The 11,051-nt window shown below is 50.2% G+C and overlaps 1 long non-coding RNA gene and 1 other non-coding gene across 2 annotated transcripts; both read right to left on the minus strand.

Annotated features, from left to right (window-relative positions):
- Positions 1-1,683: 1,683 nt before the first annotated feature.
- LOC143364010 (uncharacterized) lies at positions 1,684-3,237 on the minus strand. The gene is made up of 2 exons (XR_013083960.1): positions 3,172-3,237; positions 1,684-2,175 (listed from the first exon to the last, which is right to left on the minus strand). It is a non-coding gene; the product is annotated as an uncharacterized LOC143364010 (long non-coding RNA).
- A 1,788-nt stretch (positions 3,238-5,025) lies between these two features.
- Positions 5,026-5,180, minus strand: LOC143364011 (5.8S ribosomal RNA). Its single transcript, XR_013083961.1, has one exon. It is a non-coding gene; the product is annotated as a 5.8S ribosomal RNA (ribosomal RNA).
- Between the last annotated feature and the right edge of the window lie 5,871 nt (positions 5,181-11,051).

Genomic DNA, 11,051 nt, shown 5'->3' on the forward strand with positions numbered 1-11,051 from the left:
CGGGGCCTCGAGCGGATCACCTCCGTGCCAGTTCTGAGCTGAGCGTTGAATGGCGGCCGAAGAGGACGACCGTTCTAGACGGAAGCCTCGCAGCAAGGAAGATCCGCGGGAGGCCAAGGCACGGGACCGAGCTCGGATTCCCATCAATGTGTTCACCTCGCCCAGGCCCGACACGTCAGCCAGACCCGCTTCCCGACCAAGCCCGACACGCCCCGCTCCTCAGAGCCAATCCTTATTCCGAAGTTACGGATCCAATTTGCCGACTTCCCTTACCTACATTAATCTATCGACTAGAGGCTCTTTACCTTGGAGACCTGCTGCGGATGTGGGTACGAATCGGGCGACATCTCCACGTGGCCCTCTCCTGGATTTTCAAGGTTCGAGGGGAAGATCCGGACACCGCCACAACTGCGGTGCTCTTCACGTTCCAAACCCTATTTCCCTGCTAGAGGTTTCCAGGGAACTCGAACGCTTATACAGAAAAGAAAACTCTCCCCGGATCTCCCGACGGCGTCTCCAGGTCATTTTGCGTTACTCGACGAACACTCTTACGAGGGCCCGAATGGTATGCGGTTCCGCTGCCGGGTTCCGGAATAGAAACCGGATTCCCTTTCGCCCGATGGGTGTGTGTGTGTTTGTACATTAGCTCTTAGGACACCTCATCTACATAGGATTTCTCTTAGGGCCTAGGATCGACTGACTCGTGTGCAACGGCTGTTCACACGAAACCCTTCTTCACGTCAGTCGTCCAGGGCCTCGCTGGAGTATTTGCTACTACCACCAAAATCTACACCGACGGCGGCTCCAGGTAGGCTCACGCCCAGACCCTTCTGCGCACACCGCCGCGACCCTCCTACTCGTCAGACCTTCATGGAGGACGATTACGCAAACAACGCAAACGTCCAACCCCACTTGCCGCTGACGGCGGAGTATAGGCGCGACGCTTCAGCGCCATCCATTTTCAGGGCTAGTTACTTCGGTAGATGAGTTGTTACACACTCCATAGCGAATTCCGACTTCCATGGCCACCGTCTTGCTGTCTTAAGCAACCAACGCCTTTTACGGTATCCCATAAGCATCGACTTAGGCGCATTAACTCTGCGTTTGGTTCATCCTACAGCGCCAGTTCTGCTTACCATAATTGGCCCACTTGGCACTCTGATCCCAATAATATCTTGATCTCAGAGATCTCACCCATTTAAAATTTGAGAATAGGTTGAGGTCGTTTCGGCCCAGATGAGACTTGCACAGGTTCACCAAAGAGATAGAGAGCCAGCTATCCTGAGGGAAACTTCGGAGAGAATCAGCTACTAGATGGTTCGATTAGTCTTTCGCCCCTATACCCAGTTCCGACGATCGATTTGCACGTCAGAATCGCTACGGACCTCCATCAGGGTTTCCCCTGACTTCGTCCTGACCAGGCATAGTTCACCATCTTTCGGGTCCCAACGTGTACGCTCTGGGTGCGCCTCTCCTCGCAATGAGAACGAGACGCCCCGGGAGTGCGAGGCCGCATCGTAACACAGCCCATCCTCTCTTGGTCGACGCAAAGGTACGACCTTCACTTTCATTGCGCCTTTAGATTTACATGTCCCAATGACTCGCGCACATGTTAGACTCCTTGGTCCGTGTTTCAAGACGGGTCCTGAGAGTACCCAAAGCAGTAGCGTCGCTGACCGGTAATTCGAAGCTTGGCCAGTCCGAGGACACCGCCTGCTAACAGCTGGTTAGGCTCGAAGCCGGCACCATGTCCGTACCTTCGGGTAAAACTAACCGAGCTTGCGGCGGGCCTGACGCACACACATTCGAGAATGGATTGGTTGCGGCCCGATACCGTCAGAGTACCGTCAGGCAGCCGGTCAGGCTATCGAGCGTCTGCCGTGTGCGCACGTAGCGACACGACAGGCAACAACTCGGGTCGTAGACCGACACGCAACGGGTCGCGACGTTCTATTAAGGGAGAAGGGCACGACTACGCGACCGGAACATTTGCGAAGATGGTGTACCCTCGCACTGGAAACCACGAAGGCCCATACGGGGTATCTGTGCACCAACGGAAGCCAGCCTCGTTGACGATGAATCTCCACATTCGATCTTTTGGGTTTCTCAGGTTTACCCCTGAACGGTTTCACGTACTCTTGAACTCTCTCTCTTCAAAGTTCTTTTCAACTTTCCCTCGCGGTACTTGTAATGAGTTCGTGCCGAGGATAAAAAACGGATACACGTTGTTTTAAAGTAACGTATTTATTTCGACTAGATTTTATCCCGCACTTGTCGCCGGCCGAACTAACATTGGGCGACTTGTTTTGTGTGGAGCCGCGGTTGTAACAATTCTAGAGGTGTGGTCGGAACTTTAATATGTATTAACCGATAGTTAATTTGTCTTATACGATAGTAGCCGATAGCTATGTCGATACGTTCGGTACAACGGTTTGTTCGTTTCTCGATATGTCCGGTACGACGGTTTTTTCGTTTCTGCGATACGTCCGGTAGGACGGTTTTTTCGTTTCTCGATACGTCCGGTACGACGGTTTTTTCGTTTCTGCCTCACTGCTTCGGAGTAAGTTCGCAAGACACCTCGCGGAATGCCTCGATAAGGCCTGTTTGGGGGAAAAACATCCCTTTCCGAAAAATGCCGAAGACGGTCGAAAATCCGCGAGTGACGTTACCCCGAAGCAGCGCGACGACGCGGGTCTGCATGGCCCGCCGCGGATTTATGGCCCTTGGCCTGGTTACGGTCCCGAGGGCCAAGGGGACGAACGATTTCTCGGAACACGGGTCCGAGGGTACCTCGAGTAACGGAAGGACGCGACGTGCCGAAAACACCGCAAGTGTTTTGCACGTGTGGCACAAGGGATGCGGACCCTTGGCCGCTGGCCGCTGATGGTAACCATCAGGCCTGCGAAAGTCCGAATCCGGGACCCTACGAAGCGCATGAAATTCTAAAGGACGGTCCCACGGATTGACTTTATGGCCACCTTTCCAATACTGTCAGCTCGAATCTTCGAGTGCCGTATACGACACTCGAGGATTAGCATTCTTCTGAAGTTTCGAAGGACAGTATGAAATCGGAAAAGGGCCTCCAACGACATCTGGAGACAATGTGAAAATACGCCATAAACATAAAACTACGATATTCTATGGAGGCCGCGGCATGCATCCTCTCGGAACCGTACAGTACTTGTTCGCTATCGGTCTCGGGGTCATATTTAGCCTTAGATGGAGTTTACCACCCACTTAGGGCTTTTTTTTTTTTTTTTTTTATCGTGAGGAAATGTTTTATACATACCCCGACTCCCTGGGGGAAGCCGGGGTTATGTGGGATTCTCCCCGGAGGGCGAACCCCCGGGGACTACCCACTAAAACCTCACGCCCACCTAAGCTAAAGGGGAGGTGCCTGGATCACGCGAGTACTCAACAGGACAACCCACTTAGGGCTGCACTCTCAAGCAACCCGACTCTAAGGAGAGGTCCTCCCGAAACGCGTACCGGTCGCTACGGGCCTGGCACCCTCTATGGGTAAATGGCCCCATCCAAGATGGACTTGGACGCGGTTCGACGTCACGGGATAAATGGACCCTCCTAAACACTACATTTCCCAACGGCGGAACTGCGGGATTTAGTGCTGGGCTCATTCCTGTTCGCTCGCCGCTACTAAGGAAATCCTTGTTAGTTTCTTTTCCTCCGCTTAGTAATATGCTTAAATTCAGCGGGTAATCTTGCCTACTCTGAGGTTGTCAAACGTGAAAAAAAATGTTTCGTATATTTCACCGAAAGCATTAAAAGTACGCGAGAACGTACAGAGGAGCACAAAGAAAAATAAAACAAAACCATATGTCTTATGCACCACACCAAAGTGTCTTTTCTCTATATAATATATAGAGAGATTTCTTCATTTTGTTCGTCGATCGGAAACTCTCGCTAGACGATCGGCCGGTTAACTTTAACGTCCGTCGAAAAGAACTTCCGGGGACTAGACGACCGACAGATCGCACGGTCTCGCGATCGACAATGAAGAAAAAAAAAAGAGGGGGCGACCGACAAAGGTTTATTTCTTCACCTTCTCGTGCTCTGCGTGACAACACGTTGGTGACAACGATGTTCCAAAGTCACACCATAGAGGAGTATATATATTTTCAACACCCGGTGGAGTTTCTCTACTACACTAGACACACGGGGGTACAGAAACGCTGCACGACGCGATATCTCGGTCGTCATTCAATTCAACGAACGTGGCGATGGTATCCGCAACGGATTAGCGAGGACACGCGACGACGGGGAAATTATTCGACCCGATACAAGTACGCGTGCGTATCCCGCACAATGCCAAATGTTGCTATGCCCATCTGTCATCAAAGCTTTCGTAGAACGAGAGACCTCTCTCTCGCGAACTCTAAGAATATGTTTGTCGAAGTCGCTGGCAACGACGACCCTCCGCCGCAATTATGTGTAGAGAGACACATCCACGCACAGACGTATTTTATCTTATATATTTCCCTGGGGCTTACGTTGCACACCACAGTCTCGCACACAGATTTTACACGGGTGTCCGTATCTCTTCCTTTATTTGTGTCCATTCACTGTAGTCTCTTGAGACTCTTATACCTTTCGTATACGCATCATTTCAGACGACGTCGGGAGCGCGTAAAATGTTCGAGAGTGAAACGCTTCTTTCGCAATGCGAATCGTTCCACAGAGAGGCGAGAGGGATTTCGACCGTCGGAGCGGTGTTTACGGGCGGTCGTATTGAAAATACGACTCACGACGCCGCAAAACACTCACGCAAGTCCGAATGTGATACCCATTCTCTTTCCTTCTCCTGAAGAAACCGTTAGACGCAATGTAAAATTTGCAACTTTCACTGAACCGCGTCAAACGCCGACGAAACGACCATCGTTCGCTCGTACGTAGCATCTTTGCAACCCGACTCAGAAACGCTCTTTGCGCCCTCCACAATTCGACATGGAGAGGTAAGCGACGGCGGGGACTTACAAGAGCAACGCAAGCAGTATTTGGTTACGTAAACGACCCTCAGCCAGGCGTGGTCCAGGAATTGTATCCGTGGACCGCAATGTGTGTTTGAAATGTCGATGTTCATGTGTCCTACAGTTCACACGTTGACGCGCAATTAGCTGCGTTCTTCATCGACCCACGAGCCAAGTGATCCACCGTTCAGGGTAATCGTATAATTTGATTTATAATCAATATATAATTATGTCTCTTGTTCTGCGGTTCATAAGAACGTCGATACCTGAAAGCTCCAACCAGCGCGCGTAGGAGATTCAAGCGTCGTTTTTAAGGACGACACGATCGTCCGTAGAAACGGAAACCGTCGCGAGTACGCGATGCAATGCACACGTATCCGACGGCCGGGCGGAAAATACATTGAAAAACCTTTAAAGTGAAAAACACAGGAGGAGAATTCAGAAAACGACGGGGATCATAGACAACCCGATACTGGATCCCGACACTTCTTCTCCTCTCTTATGGGAGAATGAACTCGATACCTAGCGGACTTCACAGCCGGCTCTGGCTGTGCGCGATCGTTCGTCCCAAGCTCTTGTGCGCTATATTATCGCCACACAGAGAGTAGAGTGTCAGAATCGCACACAGCTTTACGCGAGCTACGCAGCCGGTCCTCTCGAAACACATGTCCAATTGTGCACGGAGAACGATTATTCGATACTAGCGGACTTCACAGCCGGCTCTGGTATATTATCGCCACACAGAGAGTACGGTGTCAAAAATCGCACACAGCTTTAAAAAGCAAGCTTCACAGCCGGTCCTCTCGAATATAAATGTTCGTTAACGAACACGCAAGCGGCGACGTTTTGTGCTGTCTGTTATACGCGAACTCGATAAATAGGGCGGGACTCACAGTCGGCTCTGGCAGCGGTCATTCGTCCCAAGCTTGTGTGTGCGCTATCGCCACACAGAGTAGGGTGTCAGACTCACGCAGCTTTAAAAGCGAGCTTCACAGCCGATCCTTCCCTCATTCTATTCCTCGACGTTCGTGAAAGAACACAACGCGTTCACCGCAAGTTTTCCACAGGCTACCCTGTTGTCCTCTCTTTCTCTAGAGGAGAGACAACACCACCGTTTCCAATGGACGTATCTCGGACACCACAGGCGAAGACCGAGGAAGCGCGATATGTGGATTCGAATGGACGCTTACATCCCTGTTCTTGCGACCGTAATTGTCCATATAATTGTCGGAAGCCTACACACAGGCAGACCAAAGGCGTATATTATAATATACACGTCTCGTTGACACGAGGTATTTTTATCAAAGAGAACACGATCCATCAGGTGGCGGGTGAAAAACATCGATTCGTAACGACAGGTATTTCTATATTCGTGGTTAAGCTATAACATTCAGCGTCCAACGGGAAACCGCGCCGTATCGATCGTTCGAGTTTGCAATGTGAACGTCGGTGACGATTCCCAAAGACCCGAAGTACAGCTCTTCGCACACACTCCCCAATACAAGTAAACGATGTGATGCTCCCCCTTCACGCAAGCACCGTCTGTTTCCTCGTGTGTCATTCTCATTGAGATCTTTCGTCCCATTGTCGAAAGAGTGCATATATTATATTGCCGTGTTTGTGCACAAATGGTCTGGCGGGCTCTCTGCGCCTTTATTTTGGCCAACAACGTGGCGCAAACGGACAGGAGAATCGTACGCGTTGAGTAACTATTGTGACGTGGCAAATTTGTCCACGTCCCTCCGATCTAAGATCGAAAGACCGGGCCGCCCCTTGGCGGCACCGCCGCGATAACGGCTGTCGTGATCGATCTCCCTGGGAGCATCCGAGATCCCGGATTGGAGATTAACGCGGTTTAAATGCCGCGCCACTTGGCGCGACGAGAAGTTTCAGGTCCATGGCCGGGGCCCAGGGGGGCCCGGATTCTTTTCCCTTCTCCCAGGAGCGCGGAAAATCCGAGGAGAAAAGCTCAGGGGACGGCTACAAGGGACACCGTGCAGGAGAACATCGGGAAGGACACCGAGCCCTGGTTGGTCAACCCGGAGGCGCCGCCGAGGAATTACGGGCCTGATCATCTCGACCTCGTCGCCGCCTCGTCCCGGAAAGCTGCAAGAGCCCGTCGAGGGAACGGCTCGATGTCTTCCTCCGTGGGAATCGGTCAATCAACGCGTGTCATCGGGAAAACGTTCGCCAATAAATCCGTTGCCGAGGGCCCCGGACCGCCGGGCGCAGCCCTGCCGCGCGAGAGCTAGTGAGAGCCTCGCTTCCGCGTTGACGAGTCTTCGCGATGTAGGTCACTGTGTTGCCGAAATCAGTACGGGGTAGTAGTTTTACGAGAGCGTAAATAAAGGTCATAGTGTACCACATCATTGAACTCGTCTTGACATCAGCTACAACACTGTGAAGTTAAAAATATGTGGTGCTATTTGAAAATCATCGATGACCTTCAAAAGACCTTGAAAACAACTACAATAGGAACATTTTTTTATATCACCATATTTGCCCCCTTTAACAGTACAACTTTTCTCTCTAACATTTTCTTCTATCTCTAATCCTAACGGAGCTATTTAGGTGGCCTGTTTGTCGTGAACCACCCGGTATAGTTACTTTAATGGTTTGGACCACTGATCGCGCTGAGCGTCGGGGATGAGTGGCGCCGCACACGGTGGCAGATAAAACGCAGTAGGAAAGAGTGGCACACGGTTAGGAAAAATATTATAAAAATACATCACTGCGATTAATAACATTAATTGTCGTTTCTTTGATTTACAGGTAGGATTTTTGTAAATATTGTACATAGAAATTAGCGCTAAACTAAAAAAATAAATCCTTGATTTACAGAGCAACGCATGTTTGTTATTCATTCTCTACCAGCCGTGGATCTCTTATAAAACGACATTTCCTGTTATTATCTTGTAATAGACCTGGCTGCGCCAGGCCTGTTCCTAGCCGTACGCGCCCCGAACTCGAACCGCCCCGAACACGACCGACGGATACCGAGATCCGTCGGTACCCGCGAGCGCACCCCCGCACCACCGAACCGATCTTGGCGGGAACCGGAACCCGCCACGACGCGACACCGTCGCGCCGGATGCGTGACGACACCGGAAAAGCCGGCCGCGAACCGCACCGCACCGCACCCCCTCGCCTAGCAAGACGAGCGAGACAAGCCGGAAAACGGCCTCTTTGGCTTTCCGCCACGCTCGTGAAAAGACGTACTTTCCGATCCGATTTCTAGCCGCCGTTACCGACCGCCCGATCACGACCGGAATCGTCCTTTTGCGACGCCGAGAAGCCGCCCGTTGAATACGACTCGCGAGAGTGTATTTTTACCCGCGGAATTGTAACCGCGAACCCCGAATACGCCGCTGCGTACTGGACCACCTGGAGTGCCGACCCGAACGCCGAGTGATCGAGGACCGGAACCAGGGTAAGTAACCTTCTTTCCCGTTAACCCCGACATCTCCGCCTCCGCCCCACACCCTCGGAGAGCGAACCACCCGCGACCGGCGTAACGCCGGCCGTCCTGGGACACGGGCTCTCCGTCCGCCGAGGTTGCCCTGGTCCAGATACGCCGCTGCGTACGGCCATGACCCCGCCGTGATACGACACGCGCGCGAGACCCGAATCGCGACCGCCGACCACCGAGACGCGAAGCCGGGACAGTGACGAACATTTAGAAGACTCGTGCCGTTAATCACCCGTGCTCGACCGCCCGTATCCCGCCGTAACCCTCGCGTTATCCCGCCGCGAACCTCGGCACGGCGAGCCAAATCCGGCCGCGAGGAACCGTTGTACGAGATCCGCCGGAAAACGGACTCGTTACAATCTAAAGGTAAAAGGAGAAAAAAGAGGAAAAGAACATGGAAAAACTCCGTTTTGAGTTTACACTGCTACCCGGAAACGATGAAAAGTCGAACGTAGCATAACCTCAATATCAACACATGACGACGAGATGTATGCAATACCGAAGAAACTACAATCGATTAGCCACTATACAGAAATAAAAAAACACCGGCGTACAACATAATAAAAAATAGTCTAAAAAAAGATACAAAAAAGAAGAGTGTGGATCACGATGTCAAAAGACGGCAACTTATTATTCGGAAACCAATATCTGGAAAGAATTGAGGAAAAAGAGGTGGCCGCACATCAAAATGGAGAAAATACAGGGAAAAATAAATGGGAGAACGAACAACATAGCTTACGGTACATTACAAAAAACTTCGCGATCGAAAAATTCACAAGCAAACATCCCAACGCCAACGAGTGGATGGAAACTTTTGAGAAAGAATGTACGCGTTTTAATGTAACAACGGATGAAAGAAAGATCGAAATACTAAGACTGTTTATGGATAATTCTAGTATAGATTGGTACAATTCTATGATCATCAAATTCACGATAAACTCAAACTGGTCAGCATGGAAAATGGAATTCTGTGATATATCTGCCAACAAAGGTTGGAATCAAATAACGTATGCACTAACATTTGAATATAAATATGGATCATTGTCCGATTCGTCGCAGACGGTCCGCGTATTTCCGGCCGTGTGGCAATCAAGGATGCCACAGCTGCGCGAAGCATGCTCTTTCGTCCCAAAACATATTGCGTAAGGAGCCCTTTTCCGATTTTTGTCCGTCCTTCGACTAATCACGAAGAATGCTAATCCTTGAGTTGCCGCACGCGAGGTGCTTGAGGATTCGAGCTGATGGCATTGGAAAAGTGGCCATAAGTCAATCCGTGCGACCCTCACTCCGTGCACCGTCCGCGAGGTATTTGAGGGTCCCGGATTCGGACACAGCGGGCCTTATGGCCCACTACACGCGGCGGCCAAGGGGTCGTAAATCCTCTTCCGCACGACGCGAGATACGCTCGGGTTGCGCTGCAACCCCAAGAACCGTGTCTCTGGTTTTCGTCACACGGACGAAAACCAGAGACAATAAACGCACGTTTTCCAGCCCCTTGGTCTTCGTCACCGGACCTCGGCCAAGGGGCAATAAATTAGCTGCTAGCCACTTGGCTAGCACGGCGTACGGAGGCCACTCGGGCCCCAACAATACCCAGCCACATGGCCGAAAATACATGCTGCTCCGAGGTACCAATAAACGCGCTTTTTGGGGAATTTCCCGAACATCGGCCTAAAATAGGGGTTTCTTCCACCACCAAAGAGGGAGGTTCCAGAAGATCCTCTCCCTTAGGCTGATCAACAAATCAGGAGAGTTTTACTCCCATCATGGGCCCATGCCCAGAATTCTCACCACCCACACGAGGTGACGAACAAACTGACCTCGGAGCAGCAAAGCAGAAACAATCCGACTGGCAAACCGTAAACTTAAAAACTCCGACGAAACTTAGACGCGCTGTGCAAAGGCCCCGCTTGTTAAACACGAAATCGCGCTAAACACACCGCTCCAGTTCACTGTTCCGTGAAACAAAAACTCATTCAATGTTTGTTCGACGAATGAGATTCGACGAGTTGTAAATGTTGTAAATAAATAGTCTGTTGCGCAAAGAAACGACTGCAACGTTCATTTACAACCACGAAATTATCCAATCATTGTTAGATTATGCCATAAAAAAAGAGAAACTCATGCTGGATATGAACAGATCAATGGATACAATTACGATGGTATATATAATTGCAAATGGCTTACCGGAATATATACTGATCAAAATAGATAGACAAGCAATGAAGAATACAAAACATCTGTTTAACGAAATCAACAAATACGAACACATGGTAAACAGAAAGAACCACCCGAAACAAAAATATACAACAAGCAGAAGAAACAATATTAAATATCAAAATCAAGATCCATGTAAAATATGTGAGAAATTGAATAAAGGCACACGTTACCACTCGGAGGCAACATGTTGGTTCAGAGAGGATAAGAACGTGAATAAAAGAGCGATAAGGAGAGAAAACAACGCATTACTACACGTCGAATTAGATGAAAGAAACCAAAAAAACGAGTGATTAAACCATTAATCAAAGTCAAACTTACACTAAACAGCAAAATGGTATATGTAGAAAACGGCAATAAGCTAAATAGGAAAAAATTGG

The sequence above is a fragment of the Halictus rubicundus genome, unplaced genomic scaffold (assembly GCF_050948215.1).
Source record: "Halictus rubicundus isolate RS-2024b unplaced genomic scaffold, iyHalRubi1_principal scaffold0208, whole genome shotgun sequence".
In the NCBI taxonomy this organism is placed as follows: Eukaryota; Metazoa; Arthropoda; class Insecta; order Hymenoptera; family Halictidae; genus Halictus; species Halictus rubicundus.